The sequence below is a fragment of the Pogoniulus pusillus genome, chromosome 17 (assembly GCF_015220805.1).
Source record: "Pogoniulus pusillus isolate bPogPus1 chromosome 17, bPogPus1.pri, whole genome shotgun sequence".
NCBI lineage: Eukaryota > Metazoa > Chordata > Aves > Piciformes > Lybiidae > Pogoniulus > Pogoniulus pusillus.
Window position 1 is genome coordinate 13,426,616 of NC_087280.1, and position 24,098 is coordinate 13,450,713.

General features: G+C 39.2%; 1 protein-coding gene across 2 annotated transcripts in view; it reads left to right on the forward strand.

Annotated features, from left to right (window-relative positions):
• SH3GL3 (SH3 domain containing GRB2 like 3, endophilin A3) overlaps window positions 1–24,098 on the forward strand; it is a 58,090-nt gene that overhangs the window by 10,838 nt on the left and 23,154 nt on the right. The window contains exon 1 of one of the 2 annotated variants that reach the window (XM_064157744.1): window positions 14,917–15,048. The exons of the other annotated variant lie outside the window; for it this stretch is intronic. The gene's annotated coding sequence lies outside the window, so the exon portion shown is untranslated. Of the gene's footprint in view, window positions 1–14,916; window positions 15,049–24,098 lie in introns of those variants that run through there. 2 annotated transcript variants of the gene reach the window in all.

The window sequence follows — 24,098 nt, forward strand, 5'->3', positions numbered from 1 at the left end:
ACACCAGAATTTGAGGTAAACAGACTATGATGTGCTAGAAATATTTTCGCTTTTTGCTTTCTCAGCTGTTCTCAAGTTGATTTGAAATCACTGAGTCCTCAAAATAATTTGTAAAACAAGGCAACACAAATGGAAATGAAGTAGAAGTATCTACAATTAGAGATTTGGCCCTGCCTAAATGTTGTATCAGAGAAGGTGATCCAATTTCCCAAAGACAATGTGTTCTTGTTTGTTAGTGTGATGAAATCTGTTATCTGTGTTCAAAAGTCAGGATCCCATGGATTTATCTGCTATAGAGTCATGAGCCATGAAATTACAACTGTGTCCATCTGGCCTAAGAGCTGTTCTGTGCAGGTCAAAGGAAACAGAAGTTTGCAGTGATTTCTGTTGCCATTTATGGTTAAATGTGAGATCTTTTAGACTTCAGCAGGTTTTCTGAATGTACCTTGTTTGTGGTTGAAGAATATTTTCATTGTTTCCAGCTTCTTTTCAAAGGTGAAGCTAAAACTACCTTGAAAGAAGTCTTTTGTTTTATGCAAAATCTATTCAACAATTTGAAGTACGCTTGTATGTATTATTATGGTTAATATAATATCGACACAATCTTGAAATGCATTGAAATTTAAAAATCCCTGAAGGTGAACTGAGCCCCAGTTTTACTGTGGGTCAATGGAAATGGATTATGGTACTTCCAGTATCACATGTAAATATATGTTCCAGTTTGGGCATATGCATGTATGTAGCCTGTATTTTGTCCCCCACTAACTTTAAGCCATTGGAGGGAAAAAACTGCTCTGCCCGAAGTATAGTTGCAAGACATTCTTCTTTGAAGGCACAAAATTTGCCCTTTCCCATATGTATATGTCTGAGCATTTGTTACTTACAGAAAAAATGGAGGATTCACTCTATGGAAGGACATCAGCCCTGAGCAGAGTTGCCTTGGGTTGCTGACTCTGCCAGTGGTCTAGGCTCTATCAGTTTTGTTTGTTGCTTATGTTAGTTTTTGGGTTTTGACATTACCTTTGTGGAAACACTCTTTAGAGCTTCTTTAGTTGTTGTCGTACATCTGAGCTCTAGTCACATTGGTGTGGGATTACAGAAATTACACCCTCTCTGTGGGATTACATCTGATGCAAAGAAGAAAGAACAAGTCGAGACTAGGAAGTCTTGTGCTATTGATAGCTTGCTTAGCAGGTTTGTAACATCGCATGTTAGCACCTCGTGGTCTATCAGCACATTCGGGAAGCAGCCAGAAGCCAGCAAATCGAGAGCGGTGATTATATCACTTTACTCTGCTCTGTAAGACCTCACCTGAAGTACTGCATCCAGCCCTGGTGCCTGCAGCACAAGAAGTATGTGGACCTGATGGACTGAGTCCAGAGGAGGGCCACAAAAATGATCCGGGGCTGGAACACTATGAGGACAAGCTGAGGGAGCGGGAGTTGTTCAGTCTGGAGAAGAGAAGGTTCTAGAAGACGTAATAGCAGCCTACAAGAAGGGTGTAAACAGACTGTTTATAAAGGCATGCAGTGGTAAAACAAAGGGCAAAGGTTTGAAATTGGAGAGACCAAGTAAATGTCATGTCCTATTTGTCATTTGGAACTATCAAATGGACAGTCTTTGCATGAGAACTGACATACACCAAGCCGTGACACTAATTCTAGCAATGCATATTATAATTCTAGCAGGTGACAGAAAGGAATAGGCAGTATGGCCAAAATGACTGCCATAGATTGATGCAAAAGAAAACTGAGTTTCTATCAACTTGCCCATTATTTTCTAAAAGTGAGTGACTTACATAAAGAAAAATTACAAGTGTGTGTTTGCTGCTTGTAATTGTTACTTATAAAATACTGCTTTGCAAAAGCATTTTGGCAGTTCTGTTCCACTTCTATTCCTTTAGTGGTCTGAAATGTTTCATCTATCTGTGTGTTTAATGCAGTTACAAAGATGCCTTCAGTGCATTCACAAGGATTGCTCAAAATAATATTCAAATATTTATTAAAAAATAAACCAAAATCCTTTATTTCCTTAATCCAAAGAGTAACTGTAAAATGAACTGGTTTCTGTAGGGTTGTTGGAAGCCCTGTCAGTTGTTGCTGCCCTGTCAGCAATTCATTCTACATCTTAAAGGGGTTAAAAAATAGGAAATCTTGCTGCCCTTTTTTTAGATTTTTGTGCTTAATTTTTCAAGCAGTGATCTCAAATTTTAGAAAATGCCAGTTCTCTATACTGTGCAGTTTAGAGTTGTATTAATAATGACACATTCCTCTATGTGGATTCTTAATTATCATATATGTTTGATCGAGATTTAAAGGTTTATACTTTGTTTTGTATGAATAATGTGAGTATCCTGACATTTTTGTTGCAACTGAGTTTAGGGGTTGAGATTTGCCCTCTGGTTATCTCTTCAGCTGTGGTTAAAGGTTCCTATTTCATGGGACTTGTTTTGTTGCTGATGGATGTATGGCCTTTTTTATTGGAATTTCTTGCTACAAAGCCATGTGGAGGACAATGCCTTTTGACCTCGTTTGCACTCATGCGTCAGAGCCTGTGGGGGATTTCTGCAGAGGCCCGGGTTCTGTGTGCAAATTATGCTTCCAGAACTTTTCCAGTTCTCTCTGTCACTTGTTTAAAGATGGAGTTTGATAATCCAAAGTTGGGTAACAGTGAACTGCAGGTAGTCCTGTGTACCTGCTTAGGGAAGTTCTATTCTGTCTCTGTGGATAAAGTCAGAGATGCATCTCTGCAATGCTGCTGTTACCACTAGAAAGAATTGTCTTGAGGAGATTCAGGACAGCCAGTGCATTCCTAGAAGTGTGGCTAGGAAACTATTATTCCCAACTGCATTTGAGTTTGTAATATTGCATGTAACATTGCTGCCTAAAACCACCAGTGTGTTTTGGACTTAGGAAAGTTAGGCAAAAGCATGCAGTGACTTGCTCTCCAGACTAGTCACAGTGAAGAGTGTGATGAAAATATGAATGTGTTTTGTTGTTTGTTTGTTTTTTTCCCCCACTGAGATACTTGGCATTTTAAATTTTCAATTATGTGAATAAAAGGAGCATGGATTATTAGAAAACTTTAAGGCACACAAGAGTATCTGAGACTTGTTTGTTCCGTTTAGGTTTTGCAACTAATGGTGATCACAGGTTGCATTAACAAAGAGACTAAGTTATCTTAAGGCTTTTGTTTCTCTCATGGGTATCGTTGCTAAGAGCCTTGCATAAATCCCAGTCAAGTCAGCAGTGTTGCAGAGCTGCTGGGAGCACATTGTTGAATCTTTCTAAATATTTTGATTAACGAGGCTGTAAACACTATTAAAACTCAGCTGCATTTGCAGTGGACCCAGGAACAGGAAGCACATTACTTGGCAGTGCTCTAACGCTGAATGTGAATTTAAAGGCTTGTGAAAACTGCCAACTAAAATGGCTTAAATAAAAAGAAGGAAACAAACAATAAACTTCTCGAGCAGAAGAGACACAAAAATCTTGCTCATTCAAAGGGAATGTGTGCAATCTGTGTACAGCAGAAACAGTTGGATTGCCTTGAGTAGCAAGTAACAGGGACTGTCTGGGTGGCAGAAGAATGTGGGTGTTTCACAATGTACTAAAAGCAGTGCAAACTACAGGACCAATTGCTCAAAAAAGTAGGAATGATGACACTTAAAATAATCTACAGTAAATAGTCAGAGTATGAGAAGGAGTTACCAATCCATTTGATAGTGGCAAGAAAATCCCCGAGGCTAGTACAGGTGCTAAAAATTCTAAGCAGTAGTTCAATAACATTGAAGAACCAATCTCTAACCTGAGTATCTGGGATGGAAAGTAGTTTCTGAAAGAGCAGTTAACACTGATTATTTGTCACTATTCATGCTTACAGGGTAGACTTGCTGATAAACATCATGCCAAAATGGTGATGAGAAATAGTGTCTGCTAACATGGGCAGAAGTTAATTCTAATTCAAATCAACCAAAACCTCTGCTCTTGCTCCTGTATCTGCCTGTATAGAACTTACGTTGGTAGACTTGTTCTGCTCCTATATTGCTCTCCAGAGGCTCTGTAGTGGATAATTTTGACCACGTATTTGTACTGATAATGAATTCACTAAAACTGTCACTATAAAATGTGGCACCGCCAAGGAAGCTCTTACTTTAGAGAATTACACAGCTGTATAATAACTTCTAAAAATGAAAAGTGGTATTCTTAACTATGTGCACCATATCTTTTAGTGTTTGCAGCTCTTGAGCTTAGACAAATTTAAGAATGTTTAACCCAAGTGCATAAGCTTTGAGCTTAAAGCTCTAAATCACTACTAAAAATGCCCACATCTTGTCCACATTATTTCTCTTGTAGTTGGTTTATATTGGCTCAAATTTCCTGCTTGTGTTGTTGAATGTATAATGAAACAGGTCTCACTTCAATGAAGATGATGTAAGTGTATTTTGACTTAAGAGAAGTCAAATAGGTTAGGTCAAAAACTGAGTAAAAACCCCTGTGCTTTCTTAGCCCTTAGTTTGACAGGGCACTCTGACAAAAGTTGTAACCTTTTTAGACCTGAATGTGGGCATTGAGGATGTGCTTAGGGCATGAACTCAGGAAAATGTGGTGGGAGCTTGGAGTCCTGATAAAGAGGATCAGTGTAGTCGACCTTAAAAAAAGTAAAGTTGAGCTACAGTTTTATAATACAGCTGATTTTTACTTAAATGCATTTTCAGTGAAGGCATCTAATAAACAGAAATCTCTGGTCATGGAAGATGTATGACAGCAACTGGACAGTCATGAATTTGCAGTACAGTTAAGTGTTTTAAAGAAAACTATCTATGTTTTAAGGATTTTTAATTGTCTAGTCTGCACATGCTAATCATGATTTATGTGTTGATTAGTCTCTCTCACTAGAAGAACTAGAATTTAGTTTTTTGTTTCAAATGATGTAAAAGAAATAATAACACCAGCTTCTATTACTTCAGATGATTGAAGCATTTTTCTGTTGCTTTTATAATAACAACTCAAACAAATCAGACTTCACATGGGACTCAGACACATGTTATTACACTGGGCTTTGATTCTATGAAGCCTTGAAATACTTGCACAACATGATATAGCTCTGAGACTGTTCATGTGCTTAAAGCTGGCTGGACCCTCCTGAGTTAGGCCTGTGCTATAATCAGTGACATATTTAATGTTAGCTTTCATGAGAACCCATGGGAGCCATCTCTCTGAGTAACTTTGGGTAGTTCAGCATGGGAAAAGAGCGAAGGGTCCATTTTCTGGAGCTTATTCCAGGGCATTGTGCTCTTAGAAGCTATGAATCAGACTAGCACACTCTTCCAGAACTGTGACTGACAATATGCCAACATTTTCTAGAATGAGGCAAAGCCTAGATTTTCTCTGGACTGAGTGATAATTGCTAGATGACATGTGGGGAGTAAGAAGAGTGGACAAGATATTGTAAAGCTTACTTACTTTAGGACAGAGAAGTCAGACTACCTCACTAAATTGTTAGATACATTTTTTAGGCATACCTTTCCCCTGCATATGCAAATATGATGTTTAGGGAATTGGCTTTAGCAGCTGGACACCATCAGACTGAGGATGCAGTTGTATGGTAATGTGCATCACCCTAAATCTAGGCTATCACAGCCTTGCTTTACCCCTAGCGTGAGGCCCTACCCCCTTTCTTAAGTCAGCTCTGAGTGCTTGTGTGATCACACATTAAGCTGATAGAAGCAGCTAATCCATCTGCAAATTAACCCAGCTCAAAAGTGTGATTAGCTTTCACATAGATTAACTCGCTGAAGCAGCTCACAGTGTAGTTGCACGGGAGCTAGTGCCAGTGCAAAGGAAGTGGTGGGAATGTCTCGACAGGGCTGAAAGGGATTTAGAGAGGACTAAGCAGCTGTGGAAAAATACCTTAATGACTATTAGAATGTGTTGTTCACATTCAGAGTACAATAAACTGTGCTTTGTGAGAGGTTTATATCTCTTTGCTGTTCTGAATGATTATCCAATAAGAGATCTTTCTGTCCAGTTCCTCCTGGGTTTACTGGTGACTGTGATAATAGTCATGTGAGGGCAAACAAAGGCGACACAAAGATCTACCAATATCCCAGCAAGCCTGCAGTTCAATCTGGGTTTAAGAAAATTGGTGCTCAGTCTGGATGTAGGTAAAATGAATGGTCCTGGTGAAAGCAACACCTCAAGCCATGTAACCTACAAAACCTTTGAGTGATGTAACATAAACAATGAGATCTGAAGGTCTCCAATCTGACTTCAGTGGAAAACTGAGAACACTGTTGAAGATGAAGGGGGAAAAAACACAATCTTTCTAAGTGGAAGAAAGAGTGCCATTATTTCAGCTCTGAGGAATATCAGGGGAAGGAAGTTCTGGTCCGTTAGAGCAAGGACTAGAGTGAAAACAAATGATGTAGGACAGAGATACCAGTAAGGTTAAAGTTGGATAAATATGGTAGAGGTAGAAAGCCATAAGCTTACCAGTAAAAAATAAGCATAGTGTAACTTCTCATGTTCTTTCTATACTCTTTGGGCAAAACAGAATGTCATAAGAGACCACTTTGACAATTACTTGTTAACATCTGTAAAAGCAAACTTTAAATTCAGTCACAAGAGATGTCTAATGTAAACATCTTAAATCACACAGGAGCTGGAGCAAGAAAGAAAGTAATACAAAAAGTCTTCATATTACTTGGAAAGGAAGCGAGTAAAAGGGGTTATTTAAATCTCTTAAGGGCTTTGTTTTATAGCATAATCACCCTTTCTCATCTTCACAGTAGGCATATATGAGTATGTCAAAAGGAAGCCACACCTTCCTTACAAGCACAGAGAACAGCTTTAGAAAGAGGAATTGTTTTAAGGCCAAATCAGGATTGTATTGCTGCCAAGAGAATTTCTGCACTGGGAGTTTGTGGAGGGAGGAGTAAGTGTTAATGTGATAACAGCCAGTGGAACTCGCTCTGCATGTAACTTTTAATTCACAATTCCAGCTCCTCTCCATGCAGAGGAGAGGAGATGAGGCATTGCCCTGTTGTTACACCTGAAACAAGATGGCTCAGGAGAGGCAGGAAATGATTCTGTCAGGGTACATACCCAGCACTGAGTCTTGCTGCTGGTCCTTTGTCAGCTTGCAGGACTGCCTCTGTGTTATGCACTCACTACCACCACTTTTGTGCAGTACTTGTACTCATGCTGCCTCAGTGTGTTCTGGCTGCAAAAGCAAATGCCAAACTGGTCATAGTTTGAATTAAAATTCTCCAAAGTTTACTTTACAAAGAAATTCAGAATGTTTTCTTTAACAACAGTTTAGAACTGAGTGAGGAGTCAGTGAAACTGGAAAAGTGAGGAAGGATATTAAATAAAGTTGTACGGTGTTTTATGGCCCTTTGATGTCTTTATGCTTCTGGTTTGGGCATATACTCACTTCCATAAACCCCAAGATTTTGAACATACTAGGGAACAATGTTATAGATTTGCAAAATGAAATCCTGAAGTAAGAGTGATTCTGTCTATGTGGAGCTTTATGGTCTCAGGTGTGTTGTTCTTGGCTACGTGAAGTCTCACATCGATGGATTTGATTGAATTTTTGTCAGAGACTTCAGTCTAATCAGGTTTTCTCATTAAAAGCACTTGCATCTTCTGAAAAGTGGAGAATCTTGAGACTCAAATTATTGCATAGTCTTTTAATTAGGCTCGCAGATGAAATTATGCCTGCATCTAAATTATAGACAAGTTAGTGTATTATGCAGTGTATTTGTGTATTGTATATGTAGAGTATTTTGTGCACAGTAATGATAAGTTTCAATTTACTAATTTATAAATGCATGTGTAGGCATCAGTGTTGAGTTCTTTGGAAACAGTGGAGGTTTGTCAGGAAAGTGTTCAAGATTTTGCAATACAAAGTAGTTTTTGTTGTACAATGCATGTTCTAAAGAATAGCAGACAAGTTTGACTAAAGTGCTCAGTAATAGTGTGATGTGTCACTGCCTGGTGCGAAATGAGTCACTCTATAGAAATGCAAAGTCTCATTATAGAGTCCAGAGTCTTGTATTTTATTCATGTATGGACATGAATGTCCTTTGTCCACGATACTGTGTCTTCAATATCTGTATGCATTTAATTTAATCTCATAGACACCGTGGTGAATATTGGTGCATACTCCATGTCATGCTAATGATCTGCTTGATTTGTATCATTTGCCTCCAGTTTCTGTGGGTTCAGTGTCTCATTGCCCCTTTTCACTGCTATTTTAGGTGCAATTGAAGAGGAGGTGTGCTTGCCAAACCAGAATGGGTATTTTGTAGTATGCAGAAATACTGGCCTCAGGGCTGTATTTATTTAGGCTTGTTCAGAGTGGTTGCTTGTGTTGTGTCTGAACTGGTGCAATGTGCAAGAAAGGCAACTTAGTGAGTGGTACATAGAAGGACCATAGCAAGAAGTCATCAAAGGGCAGACTGCAACCTTGCTGTGCAAAGATCTAGAACAAGTTTGTTGGGGAGAGTTACTTTGCATAGCTGCTATGTAATTCATAGTTACTGAGGCTCTACAGTTTATACAACAGCATGGAGGAGAAAGTTTTATTTAGGAATAGGATTTTGCTCTCTGGGAGATGGCTGGATTTTGCCACAAGTAAGGTGGTTTTATTGGCAAGGAGGAGTAGGAGGCATATAGAAATCTTGAAAAACTGAGCTTGCAATGGGATTGACTCAGTTTCTGGAATGTACTTCTCAGTGGTTTTGCTGCCTTCAAAGTTCAGTAGCTGCCAAGGGCATCAAGAATAGAAGCACTGTGGTTTAGACAAGCCTATGTGAAGACTGTGTTCCTTGCTTTTTCATCTCACTGTCATGGTCAAACAGTTAAAGTGAAAATTACATTGTTGGTGGGATGCACTCAAAAAGCCTATCTAGGTGCTTGGGGAGGATGTCAAATCTGATATTGATTTCAAGCTTAAAATGTTTGAGAGGTGTTGGGTCACAATATCCAAAGGAAAGACTTTAGATCACAGTGCATCACAAAGTTGTTCTGGAAGCAGTGACATTCATAGAATCGTAGAATCAACCAGGTTGGAAGAGACCTCCAAGATTATCCAGTACAACCTATCACCCAGCCCTGTCCAATCATCTAGACCATGGCACTAAATACCTCATCCAGTCTTCTCTTGAACACCTCCAGGGATGGTGACTCCGCCACCTCCCTGGGCAGCCCATTCCAATGGGAAATCACTCTCTCTGTGAAGAACTTCCTCCTAACATCCAGCCTAGACCTACCCCGGCACAACTTGAGACTGTGTCCCCTTGTTCTGTTGCTGATTGCCTGGGAGAAAAGACCAACCCCCATCTGGCTACAGCCTCCCTTCAGGTAGTTGTAGACAGCAATGAGATCTGCGCTGAATCTCCTCTTCTCCAGGCAAAGCAACCCCAGCTCCCTCAGCCTCTCCTCATAGGATTTGTGTTCCAGGTTTGTGTTCCAGCACCTCAACATCTCTTGAATTGAGGGGCCCAGAACTGGACACAGTGCCTATGTTTAGCTAGTTTAAGAGCCTAGGAAAGCCAAAGGTCCACCTTCAGGATTATGATGTTGCTACAGCAGATTGTCTGGGTAAGTTAATAACAAGCCCCATTAATTATTGAGTGGTCCAGTTTATTTGTAAGAGACTGCGGGGGAGCAGTGGGAGAAGAATTGTGTTTGAATTGTTCATTGGAGTTGAACTGCTTTGACTCGAACAGCTTGGAATAGCAAATGCCAGGCCTCACTGCAGTTGGGATGTGCTAGCTCTCTGTGGCTGTAATCAAGCTTCTGCTTTGTGACAGCTGCTCTTTTTTCCTTTAAATGTACAACACATTTATTTTCACATTATTCAGTGGCTAGTGTTTAAGCTCTGTGCCTAGTGGTTAAAAAGAATAAAGAATGTGTGTGATTAGGAAGCTGAGAAAGCTGCTCTGTATTATGTGAAAGAAATAAAAGACAGCGCTTTTACAATTACAGTTGAGAGTCTTGCCAAAATTATCTGCATATGCTTACTGATTGCTTAATATTTTCTGTCAAAGGAGCATAGTAAAGAAAATTATCTTAAACAAGTATTGTATCCATTATAAGAGACATGACTTAGCAGTGGTGGTATATGCTTGCTTTAAACATTCCTGCTAGACTAACATTAAGTATTTTGTACACTTCTAGCTTGCGTATCTGTCTAGTAACCTTACCTCACAGTGGTGCAGGGTTCCACCTGGAGCTTGAACCAAAAAGTGTTCTGCTGCTGACGGATCTGAAGGTATGAGGAGATTCAAGTCCCATTCAAAATTTGAAGGATTTAATACAGACTGATGACATTTTGACGAAGTGATAGATTCCTAATTGGAGATCTTTACTCTTGCAGATGATTTAGAACCCACAGTGCATTGCATTTTCTGTACCTGCCCTTGCAGTACTTTATAAGCCATTTGGCAAGTAGCTGTTCACAGTTAATGTGAGTGGTAATGCTTATCTGTTGCATTCTTGAGTTCAGCTGTCTGTGCATGTGTGGGAAAGTGCTTTTGCAATTTTAAGGCAGAAGGTCACATTTAATGAAACAGTCATAAACAGTGCATATCTTTGTGATAAAAAGCAAAGTTGACGGGAAGCAGCTTTTCAAACAGAGGTTTATTGCAACTCTTCTTGAAAGCAAAGGCAGTTATATCTCTTTCTAGCTGTTTCTCCCCTTTTAGTTACTATCCGTTTATCAAAATAACAGCAAGTACATCATCTTCCCTGGGATGTTTGCTGTAGTATTTCTGTCCTGGGACTCTTCATTCCTTCAACCTTGACTTAGAGCCTATATAACTGAACAGGATAACCAGTCTTGTACTTTGGTAAAAGTAGAGTACTGAAAAATAAAGAAAACATATGCAGTTCTTACTGGGAACAGAAAGCAGAGACTAGCAGGAAAAAATGGAAAGGGAGGCAGGCTTGTGATCAAGAGAATATTTAGAGTGGAAGGCTAGGTGAATTACCATCATCTGTACATGTACAGAGTAACTGCTTATTCTGAGATGTTTAATTTCCTGCCTGAGTATTAATCTCTGAACAATTTATCAAGACACTGCTTGTAGCTGTGGGATTTTTTTCTTATGTGTATGCAGCAAAATGGAGCAGTACAGTTCTTTGGTTCACTTATTTGAGCTTAACATTGGAATTAACATCAAGATTAGATATTTTTTCTGCAAAGTTTTATCTTTGAGTGATTGAGTTATAAATTGCTTTGTAAAACAGGTATATACTGATGGCAAGGCCAGAGGAGACACAAGTAGAAAAACTCCATGAGGCTGCCATTCATATAAGTATCTAGAAGAGAAAACTTGGCAGTGGTCCTGTCAATAGGCTTTCTTTTTGTGAGCAGTTTGTTGTTAAATAGCAAAGAAACTGTTTTCTTTCCACAGTACAAAACACAACAGGCAAAACAAATGACTGAAGTAAATACACAATTTACAAACTTCCAAACAATTCACTAGAGCTAACCTGCCCAATAGACATGGTCTTACAGCAGTGGGTGCCCTTATTTCAGTCTAATAAGGTTATATCTCCCAAGGTGGGAGAGACCTTAGAGATGAAAGCAAAGTTACTTATCTTCTCTGCTCTTTGCACTTGAGTTGGCCAACTCAGACAGGGTGAATTCTAATTAAAATGTCTTAGATGCAATGAAATGAGCTCTAAATCAGCTTAGCTTGTGTCACTATAAATAAATACTGAAAAGTTATTAAAACCCCTATATTTTATAGATTCCCTGAGTTCCTTTGATTTATGTACATTCATTATAACTTCAAAAAGAAAACAAACCATAAAATCTCTGTTTATATTCAGGTTAGCTATGGAACATTTGCATCATGCTAGTGGGAAAATGATTAGACTACTTGAGGGTGCTGTGAGACACAGAAAATAAACACTGAAGAAGAAAATACTTCTTTCCTTGTCTATTCCCTGTTGCACTTTTAAGCCTCTTTAGGAGAACATTCCCTAACAGGAAACAAAAAAAATATAAAATAATTTAAATACTGACACTTCCTTTAGTTGTTACTTTTTGTTTAAATCAAATCAGTCCCTCCCCTCCAAGGCTAGTTGGCACTTAAATTACTATTTTCACTAGTAAATAAATACCCTGTCCAGGACTGATGTTTCATGTCCATGCATATGCAGATGCAAACTCATATCCATATGGTCTCTAATAGTAGGTTCTGAAGAGTTGCTTCAGTTCATCTAAGGAAATTATACTAAGAGCAATACTGTCTGTTGCAAAGATGCTGCTATAGCATATGCAGAATTCTAAAATCTGCAAAGGCCTTTATCTGACTAAACTTGACAATATCTCTGAGGAAGAAATGAACAAGAGGCAATCTGCTGTCCCAAACAAGATACAAGTAGGAAACAGTAGATCTATGTAGTAGCAACAACATAACAAGAAGACATTTACCTTCCTGCACTTCCTGCATTGCCTTCTTTAGTGTTACTGGCTAAGGCCTGTGTGCAGCCATAGGAAAAGATATTGTTGGACTTGCAGTGGCCACATACTATGTAGGAAGAAGATAGAGAAAAGGAATTTTGAAAGAAGTTTAAAAACAGTAATTGGCTTATTTTGGTTACAGACTCCCATAGTCAAGAAATCCTTGATTTGGTTTCAGTTCACTGTGAGTGCATGTGCATCCCAAAATGAATTGGAACCAAGTAGTGAGAAAAAGAACAAAGAAGTAACTTGCTGCAGTGACTTTAATCTCTAGTTGGCTTTGGAAGGTTAGTGGAAAATATAAACCATACAAAACCGTCAAGCCTGTGCAGAGACAGTGAGTAGGCTTTCCTCATATGTCTGCAAGGGGGAAACACAGCTTTTTTTCATTTAGACTTGGTTTTGTGTTTTGATCTGAAACTTTACCTCACATCCAAACTTGCACACTGAAGAGCTGCTCTTAATCTGACACATGAGGCCTCAGGTCATGCAGACTGCTGGAGTGCCATGATGTTCAGCCTTAGCTATGCTGATGATTTTATTTTTGCACAGTATAAGATACCTTGCTGTGATCAGAGCCAGCATTTATATTTTACACCACCACTTCTTCATTCTTAACCAATCCCACTGACTTCAGTAGCAAACTCCTTTTTTCCTTTTGAAACTTCTGTGGTTCAGCAGAGTCAATATTTTGCATGTGAGGGGTGCTTTAGCATCAATGGAAAATAGATTTAAATCCAAACCCACAATATCTGGATTCTTTTTCATGAAACCACCAATTTGAAGAGCTATGCATGGAAGAAAATTAACAGAGGAATTTGATGGAAGAAAATGGAAGAAATAGTCCCTCTTTTCTCTCCCTGTGAGGAGCTCTGAGCCACTTGCTGGCAGCTTCTGAGACTGCCAGCTCAAATTCTGCTGCTTTCTTTCTTTCTTTCTTTCTTTCTTTCTTTCTTTCTTTCTTTCTTTCTTTCTTTCTTTCTTTCTTTCTTTCTTTCTTTCTTTCTTTCTTTCTTTCTTTCTTTCTTTCTTTCTTTCTTTCTTTCTTTCTTTCTTTCTTTCTTTCTTTCTTTCCTTCTTTCCTTCTTTCCTTCTTTCCTTCTTTCCTTCTTTCCTTCTTTCCTTCTTTCCTTCTCTTTCACTCCTGTTTGTGTGATTTGCTCAGATTTTGAGCAGGGTCTTACAGCATAGATGGAGAGAAGTGTACGTCATAAGAAAATAAAGGAAACTGAGGAAAACATAAGGCAAAGAAATTATTGATTAGGAGACGTGAGACAACTGAGGAAAACAAACTAAATGAAAGCAGTGGTAATGAAAAGAGACTAAACCGTATGGGCTGAATTGGAAAGAAGCATAGAGGCAGCAGTGATCAGTGAAGGAGAACATGTCTCCTGAGATTTATGGCTTGCCTCATATTTCTGAGAGAGAGAAAATCTACAAAGCTCAGTAGAAATGCACAAGAGATGGGAGAAAGTGACAGCTCTGCACTTCTGTACTGTAATGTGAGGTAGGCATGCAAATAGTACTGCCAGGAAAACCTGACGCAGGAGTTTAGTACCTGAACAGAGCTGGCTGCCCCTGTGTCATGGAGAGTAGCAGAGGCTCCTAGCAGGCCCCCACGTTGTGCAAATTGCAGTGTCTGACATTATAAGGCCAAGAGCATCGTAAAACCAAAACAATCTTCCAGGCCCATGAGAAGTTTCCTCCCTAGTGAAGATAAAAGGTAAACATTGGCCATTGTTTTTCCAACTGTCGGCCTTGGTTCTCATGCATGCTGACCACCTGTGGGGGGCCGAACTTGGGGAGGTCTTAGAAATTGTTTTGGTAAAATTGTCCAATTATGCAGGTTGATTATAACTTTGTACCAATCTGTAAAAATAATGTAAAGTTACCTGAAATGCTCGGGCACACCTCTTTTAAAACATTATAAAACAGTGTGCCTGCCTGGATTGGGAACTTTTGCGTCTTTTTGCCTGCTCACTCGCTAGCCTGCCTGCCTGCCTGCCTGCCCACCTGCCTGCCTGCCTGCCCACCTGCCTATCTGCCTGCCCGCCTGCCTGCCCTCCCGCCTGCCTGCCCTCCTGCCCGCCTGCCCACCTGCTCGCCTGCCTATCTGCCTGCCCACCTGCCTGCCTGCCTGCCTGCCCGCCTGCCCACCTGCCTATCTGCCTGCCCGCCTGCCCTCCTGCCCACCTGCCCTCCTGCCCACCTGCCCTCCTGCCCACCTGCTCGCCTGCCTATCTGCCTGCCCACCTGCCTGCCCGCCTGCCTGCCCACCTGCCTATCTGCCTGCCTGCCTGCCTGCCCACCTGCCCGCCTGCCCACCTGCCTATCTGCCTGCCTGCCTGCCTGCCTACTTGCCTGCCTGCCTGCCCACCTGCCTATCTGCCTGCCCGCCTGCCCGCCTGCCTGCCCACCTGCCTGCCTGCCTCGCTCCTGCTCCAGACCGGCCTGCTCGAATGCAAAGGCCGCAGCAGACGAACTGCCCGCTTGGGCCCGATCCTGACAAAGGAAGGGACACCGCCCAAAACTTCGAATCCAGCTGAACTGAATTGCTTAACAGTGAGTAAACCAAAGAAAAGGCTCTTTTACCTAAAGACTGAATAACTTCAAAGACTCAAAAAACTCTAAAAACCACAGACTCTTTATTTGCCGTTTTCTGAAATGCTACTCTGCAGCCTCCTATCAAAAGAATTCACGTGGGTGATCTAGTTTCGGGAGGGGGATCTCCCTGTCTGAGCAATAAATCACTTGATCTTTACAAGTTAGCCTCGCGTGTTTTCCCCACGATCCTCCCAAAACTACCTTCCACGACGCCCTGGCACAGACTGCTCTGTAATACAATAGGTGTCAGTGGCAGAGTGATTTTTCTGCTCTCCCCACCCCTGCTTCTTGTTAGAGTTCCTGAGCACCGAGCCAAACTCTAACAAAGACCAAAGTTTGTCCCTGGCATTTGAACTTGTGGCATTGATTTAACCTTGATGGCACAGAGACAAGTCAGTTTTGCTCTCTCTTTCAAAACAAGGCAAGCAATGTTTATACTGCAGCTTTGCACCAGGAACTTCAGCAAGCTTTCAGTTGTCACTGGGGCTCTGGAAACACATCTGGCTGCCTAGGGAATACACTGAATTGCTACACCCTCCTTACAATAAGGCACCTCTTTTCCAGTAGCAAAACCATGTTGGTTGTGATTGGTACAGCTATGGGCCATCTCTTGACAAAGACTCTGAAACTGGGATACTCGAGTAGAAAGGAAAAATTGTAGCAAACCTTTTCTCAAAGTAGAGCTAAGTTCTTAAAGCTTCACAAGTGAAACACATAAATTTAAAGTGCTAATGTTTTAAATAAGATTTCAGATGAAGTTATTGTGAAGCATTCATTGTGCTACCCTTTCCAAAGTAGTAATTTCTGTCATGATTTCCTTTAAAACTCCGTTTCAGCAAACACTGGCACTAGTGGTAAAGGTGAAGAAAGTGCCAACTCCAGCTAATTTTACTAGCACAAAGGACTGAAATTTGAAGAATAACAAAAGAAGCTGGATAGAGGACTCCCAGAAGACATTACTGAATCCACTATAGAAAAAGAATGTTGTAGAAAATGGGATTTCTGTTTATACTTCAATATTATGGCATGCCTTTTGGGTAAGGTAGGATTGCAGTTGCTTTGCAAACAGTCACTCGGTGTTTCTTTGCTCAAGAGTTGTTTTGCACTGCCAGAATGCTTCCAAATCAGGAGCCATTGGTCTGAGCTTTGTTTGTGCAAGTCTGCCTTCTTTCTAGAGTATTCAACTTTCTGTGCAGTTTTTAAACACGTAGCTTGTTTTTGTGGAAGAGTAGTTGCTGATTGTCAGAATTCTTGATGTCATTTCAAACCTATTGGACCACAGTGCAGTGGAACTTTATATATACGTGGTAGGTTGCAAATAAGCCTTGGGCCCAGACATGTGTGCAAAAGTAATTCTAGCCAAGCAATAGTTTAAATATTAGTAATTTCTGAAGAGTTTCCTATGTGGTACTTGTAGGCCATACATAGATATCCTAAATGGTATGTATGCCCTAAGGCATACTGATGGTTCTACATTGTGGATGCATCGATTGCTTATGAAAATACCCACTCCCTATCCGGCCAGTAAGAGAAGCCTTTGCAGTGCTGTGTTGAAAGAAACAAAAGGACAAAATATTGCTTGAAAAGAAGACATTAAGTAATAATAATGTAGTAGTAGGTAGCTTGGCTGCTGTCAGCTGTTTATGACTGGAATCTGAAATTAAACAGAGCTCCTATTTTGGCAGTGTTGAGTCCTGTCTGCTTCTCTGATGAGTCTCTTGGGCTAGACTCTTAAGAAGTATTTACATGCCTACAGATTTAGATAAGCACTTAGTGGGGTTTTCAAAAGCATCTCCAGGTCTCTAATATTTCTTTGGGGTTTCTTGAAGGGTTATAGTAGGGGCCTGTGTGCATGTGCATGTATATGCATATAAAAGCTTAATTCTTTTGATGCAAAAACATATTAAGTTTAAGAGGAAATAGCATTCCATCCTGGTCTGCTGAGCCATTGAGTTATTTTACAAAGACTGTTTGGCTTGCATCTTCCTTTCCTATCACTTTTTGTTTATCTTGTTTTCCCTCCATTGTTTATATTTGTGAGGCAAAGGGGAAGCTTGCTTATCCTTGTACCTCTTGACTAGCATGGAAAAAGGTATCAGCAGGTTTAATGGCATGATGTTGTTGTGTGTCATATTTATTGCTAATACATTGCCTTTGCAATTTCCAGCTTAATGTGGCTTTGTTTGTGACCTATGACAGATTTATATTTAAGAAAGAAAAGAAGGCTCAAAGTGACTGAAAAGTAACATAAAATTGACTGAACTAGAAAACAGTTTGTAAAATACTGCACTGAGGTTTCTGCTAATTGTCCACTAATCTCCCAGTCTGTGTCTTTTATATTTACTTGTGTAATTACTTTTTAACATTTTGGCTACTGATGTATTTCACAAGGTTGCCTCACTGTAACTCTATGTGATGTGATTTATGATCCTTCATGGAAGTTCTCAACTTCATTAGTAATACTCCTGTGGAAAGCTATTTCTGCTGAATCAGGACGGCAGCTGGATGTTGTAGTACCCTGTGGTATTCTCTAAGTTTTGTTTTAGCAGAATTTATTCAGTTAGGCCAGGATCTGGTTTTTTTTTGTTGTTGAAGGAAAAAAATCCTGTGATTGCAGAGTCAGTTAAATTAATGTTAGTGTAAAATGAGCATGTTCCTTGCTTTGCATACAGCTTCAGGTAGCTTTGATATAAGGTATCAAAGAGTGGTGTGAGTTGGAGGGGACCTGCAAAGGTCATCTACACCAAACCCACAGCAGTCAGCAGAGACATCCTCCATTAACTCAGGTTGCCCAGATCTGTAGTTCAATCTGTACCAATTTGTTCCTCATTTTTTCCTGTAGCATAAAAAACTATAGCAGTGGCTGGTAAGTAGCTCTTGCCGACTGTGGAAAGTCTGGAATCCAGACTTGTGAACAAACAATATCAGGTGCACAAGTAGTATGGGCTTTCTTTTAATGAGAGACTTGAGACCATTGAGTGTCACAGAAAGAGTCAAACTGCCCATTACATGGTGAAGATAAGTTATTCTGAACTATGTAAAGAACTTTAAAAGAGCATGCTTCCTTGAAGGAAGACAACAACAGTGTGCAGATTTCTTTCTAAGTCTAGATTACACAGTCTATATTTACACATACTTTAGCAGGGTTATGTTAATAAGGTTCATTTCAAAGGCTGCCTGATTGTGTACTGACTGGGTCACTTGGGTACAGGGTTTTGAGTGCTGACCAAGTAAACAGCAAGCACCCAGCATTCCTGACCCTACTTAGAATTCACTTTCTGGCACAAACTTCATGCTGAACAATTTTAAAGAGTATCAGATCTGTAGTGTAACATCCCATACATCATCTTTTACTAAATTAATGAAAAACATAACCAAGGCCTAAATTCTGGCAAACAGTTACATATAAGAAATATATTAGAAAGAGTACAGGAATCATATGGGTAAGTTCTGAGTATTGTTGTCAAAGAAAGGAGATTTTATTTGGTTTTTTTCCCCCCACAGATTTAGCAAATAACAACTTGATCATAAATATTTCACTAGAAGCTATTGTTGAATTTCATAAGCTGCAAGACCAGCACATTGTCCCATTTTTACAGATGAGTTAGTTGTTAATACCAGAGACTTCATCTTACCTTATCAGATGTAGATCCTTTCTTAGAGTGTGAGGTGCTACTACATTGGTGCTGCTTATTTTCGGGGTGGTGAGCTTCTAAAGCACACACACACAGAATCTTACAGGTTTGTCAAGAACTTTTATATGCTTATAGCTGGTCCTTGGCTTTTTTTTTTTTTTTCTTTTAACTTAGTTTTAAATTCCTGATCTTTAAAAAATAAAAAATAAAGACCACACATTCCAGAGTTATGTCAGCAGGAAGAATTGCAGGGATTCTGGGAACTTAGAGAAATGGTCAGACACCCACATCACATACAATGTATGGCAGTTCTTTATGTAAAGCACTCATTAGCTTTGTCAAAATAGCTTGCTCTTCTCTTTTGAAGCATTTCTGCTGTGACAGTACTCCCCGGTGGCAGAATCTTTTGTTCAGACTACACAAAATCCTATACTTGTTCCCCTAATTATACTCGTGAATATTGTTTTTCTTCCATCTTTTTTTGATTGTGTAAGTTCTTCCTGAAAAAAAAAAAAAAAGCACTCATCAAACACTAACTTTGTTTGTCACGTTCTTGGGTTCTGTGCCTTTCCCTTTGATGTGGCTTCCCAAGCAAAGGCTGTTAAGTTGATTAAATACATTTTAACGTGTACCTAGGTGTCTTCAGAAGCTCTTGTTCGTACAACTGATTTAAGTTAGGAGAGATCACAGTAAGTGGAAGGGACCTGTGCATAAAAATTCTTGTCTACATAGTTCAGGGTCTCTACCATCATAAGGCTGGAAGCAGAACATCCAGCTAATCTGGTGAGATTTTTTTTTCCTGAAGGGCAGACGTTTTGGATTGTCTTTGTGTCTAGATTGCCTGCTGAAATGTCTACATCAGCAGGGAGTTCTGCCATTGCTCAAATGTTCCTGTGTGTATTAATGCTTGTAAGGGTTTTCTTGATCCCAGAATACATGGCTTGTACTATTTGAGCTTCCTTTCTAAATAAAACTAAGCTGCCACTTCTGAACCTTTGCCAGAACTGCGCTGTTGCAGCTCAACAGCTGTAGCTGTTCATTGATTCAACGTGGTAGCTGCAGACGATAAGTTCCAGGAGCTGAATGGCTACTTTCTACTTTATGAGCATATGGGGAGTTTCGATGGACTGGGTCCATTCTTGTTGATATTGGCAGCTGCAGAGTTGACTTCAGTGGTCTCAGCTGATTATCTGGCTGGACTTCTCTACACTTTGGGTCATGCTTAGCTGTGAAATATTTACTCCATATTAGAAGGTAGGCTTAATAATAATGCTTTATGTAGATCTGTGTGTGACCCATTGACAATGGTATGCTCAAAGCTGAGTTCAGGTTACACCAGCAGTTCAGTGAACACCAGCATATGGGAAGTACCACATATGGGGGGGACACTTGCATCCCTACTTGCCAGGCAGGTCACATTGCAGACATATTTATCTTTTCCTCTTTATCTGGTGTATCCTTTTATATCACAGTTCATCCATCTTCATGAAGATAATCTCCTATGATCTTGTTGCCCTTTGAGAATTTACAAGTAAAGAAAGGAATGGTTCTTAAATGCTAGTGAGGTAGGAATGTTCTTCATGAATATAAACACTCTGGCAGCACTTTCATGCATTTCTTTAACTTCGTTTGTGTGACTCAGATTTCTTGGTAGAAAAAGTATGTTTTGTTTTTTGGGAAACAAGCCCTTGAGATTCCTGGTGTCCTTTACTGGGCTGGGGTATTTTGTTACACAAATGGAATTTCCTATCTAAATTTGTGCTCCAAAAATGAAATAGGACTCAGTGTTTCTTTTTCATGTTGTATGGGAGTTTTAAATTTCCAAAACCCTTAAACATTGTAATGACATTTATCTTAGTCTATCATTAAATGTAACATATTCTTACATATTTTTAATATGCTTCATACTTAAAAAAAAAAATCTCTTTTTGTTATTTTGCTTTTGTTGGCTACTGGAGCAAGATTTCCTTTTGGGTCCATCAGAAATCCCCAAAGGCAGTTTAAATGTAGGGCATGCCCTTTCTTTACTCAAAATAGTGTGAGCATAGTCACAAGCTGTCTTTGAAGTACAACCACATCCTAATGTTCATATTTTATATTTCTCCTTTAAATATCTGGGACTGGAAATCTTTGGTGAAACACTAGGATGTGAATTCCTGTGGCCACGGATGTGGTGTTCTGGAGTTCTGGTTCAGCTATTTGTGATGGGTAATGAATTGTAACAGAATCAATGTGTTGTACACATTGATTCTTTGTCTGCCTGTGCTTGTGAAAAAAAAAAAACTTTAAGAATGCTCTGCTTTAGGTACTTCCAGAATGTTGTTTTGATTTTTGTGTGTTCAATATGGTTAAAATTTTTAGTCATTGTTAGTGTATTGTATAAATTGCAAAACACAACATTACATTTTATAATGATACACAAACTAGCTTCACTTTTCTTAAATTCCCCCATACAAGCATTGCTGAATTCAGAGGTATTTTATACCACTCATATAGCCATCAGAACAGTAATAAGTATTTGATTTTTAGGATGCAGCCTCTTGCACTCCATGACTTTTATTAAATATCAGCAGGACTCAACTCAGCTGCCTGATTTTTTCTTTTAATGCTATTTATTTAAATAAATCTGTTTTACTATTTCTCCAAGTACTTTGGAGAAATCTGTGCTAGCTGAAAGTTTTGTAGAAGAAAAATTATAAAATTGCTCTATTTAAAGGTGATGATTCTTTGAGTTTACTGCTGCAAGGTGCTGAGCATTCTGGTCTTTATCTAGCGAAGCACTTCAGCCCCTACTGAAGCATGAGCTTAAACAACTTGCTGGAGCTAAGCCAGAGTGTTCCCTATTTGCAAGACTGAAACATGCACGTTGTAGTAGACCCCTTATTTATTTTTGGGGGAAGAATAAATCTTTGCTCTTTGAAGTACTTCAGAGCAAGAATATTTCTATTTTCTTTGAAAACACAACATACTAAGGCAACCAAAGAGTTCTTACCATCATTTAGTACTTAAGCTCTGAAATAAAAGGTTTGGATTTTCTCCAAAGCATGAGGATATTATGAGCTGTGTCAATATAATTATAAAGAACAGCCTTAAGTACTAGTACACTTCTATAATTTGACTTTTTCCCTTGTATTTTTTTCAGTAGTCTGAAAAAAAAATCTTTTTATATATTACCCATTTTCATTTGCAGATGATTTTCCATTTCTAGTAGCTGTGACATCCTTGTCTCTGCATGGCTCCAGGCCTTGTCTTGGGACATTCTTGTTGCAGGATAGACCTGAAGAGGCTGCTGTTCTCACACCTGATTGCTTGCAACATCCTCTACAGATATTCAAGTGCTGAAGTGCTCTTCTTTATTCTTTTGTTTAGGTCTGTGAAACATTTAGATCATTTGAAAAGATATGTCTTAGCTTATTTTCTCATTGTGGGTCACTTCTTCTGAGCACTCAGACCTTCAGTAGAACTGTAGAAGTGAGTCACAGGGGTTTCTCTAAGTTGCCCATTTGCTTAGTCAATGAAGCATACTATTTTATTCCTTTTTTTTTTAAGAACATTTTTCTGGCACTTAGAGACATGGCTTAGCGTTGACTCTTCAGTGCTGGATCGAGGGTTGGACTGAATGGTCTTTGAGATCTCTTCCAACCAGATGTATTCTGTGATACTGTGTATTGTGGGTTCATGTTCTTGGTAGTTTTCACTACATGAACTAATAGTAAGCTTCTTTTTGAACTGGGAATTAGCAGTCTATATGAATATAGACAGGCAAGGAGTATGTTCATATACATATATATATATTTATGTGCATATAATTAGCAGTCTATATGAAGATATACATAGCATAGAAGCACAAAACAGTGAATTACAGATATCCAAAGTTAAATACTTTTGATCTAGAAGATGGGCTGGCATCTTGGTTCTCTGATCTGATGGAGCATTCCAGAAAAGAAGAAGAAGTAAAATCTCTTTCTCTTCCCTCAGGAGGTTGAATGCTGCAAGGCAATTCTGCATGAGCCAAGTGACTTCTTGCCTTGCTTCTTATTCTTCCCATTGCTTATGATAAAGTTTGATTAGTTTCTTGAGAAAGCTATTAGTATTGTCACATTGCATTAAATAATCCATGCATAATAATTTAGCACCAAACAAAACAATTACATGGTTGCAAGGCAGTAACTGGAGGTTTTAATGATTTACTAAGTGTAACTATTATGCATTAACCCTAATGGAATGTGGCTGTTTTGTACTAAGTACTGTATCTAAAGATACATCTTAATGTATTTGTTCAGTTTGGCCCAGTTATATGTTTTTGTGGGGAATGTAATCATATATTATTTCCTGGCTTTTCACGTGTTAACTTTGGGATGAAGGTATTAGTTTGTCCAATTGATTGCTTATTTCCTTTTTAGAGAGAGGGAAATAAAGTCTTTTCATAACTGCTTTGTTGTTGTTAAAAGGTTTTTCCTAAAATCTGAGGTTTGCCTCATGGGTCTGACAGTGTGCATATTTGTGACAAATGTAGGAATTTTCCACCTCATTAAAATTTCAATAGATAATTTCAGCAGATACTCCTTCAGGACAAATTAAATGCTGTTACTTGGTGAAGAGTCGTTGAAAGCCCTTAACTCTTCACTAGACTATTATACCTTTCACTTGGTCATTAAATGGTGTTTGATGATTTCTTGGCCAGTTTTCTACAGGAGACTTTTGCTGGCCATTTGACGACTTCCTTAGCTCCACATGTCTTAACAGTAGCTAAATAACCACAAAAAGCCTGGGGTGAGTCAGTCCTGGTTAAACACTGTTGCACAAGAAGGACAAAACAAGTGAAACAGAAGGTCAAAGCGTGTGTGCAAGTACTGAGTGGCAAGAATCCTTTGACTTGTATTATAAAATACCCAGTGGATGTATAAAAAATAGGGTAATTGTTTTGAGAGTTTTATCATCTCTCTGTTGATCTGGGGTATTTTGGGCGTTTCTCATGTTCAGTAACCTTCCTTAGTGAAATATGAAAAAAGCCTCTGTAGTTTAGTATGTGATGTGTGAAACATTAGTGAAAGACAGCATTTTTCTGAAGCTCATTTCTATAATCCCTGTGAGAGTGGAGAAATTTACTATTCCTGTGCAATAGGAAGGATAAATCTTAACGTACTTAGAAGTACTGAAAACGCACATGAAACCTTGAGGCTTTTTTAGTTTAGAGATTTGGGGAGCTGTAGATTTTGGTTTAAACTGTAGGTAGTGTGTGTGCTGTGCTCATGCTTCATATTCATGCTTACAACAGAATAAGTCAAAAGAAAAGTTTATTGTCTCAAATAAAATTAGAATAATAAAGGACTAGTGTAAGAACAAAATCTCAGTATTAGATCTATGGAAAAA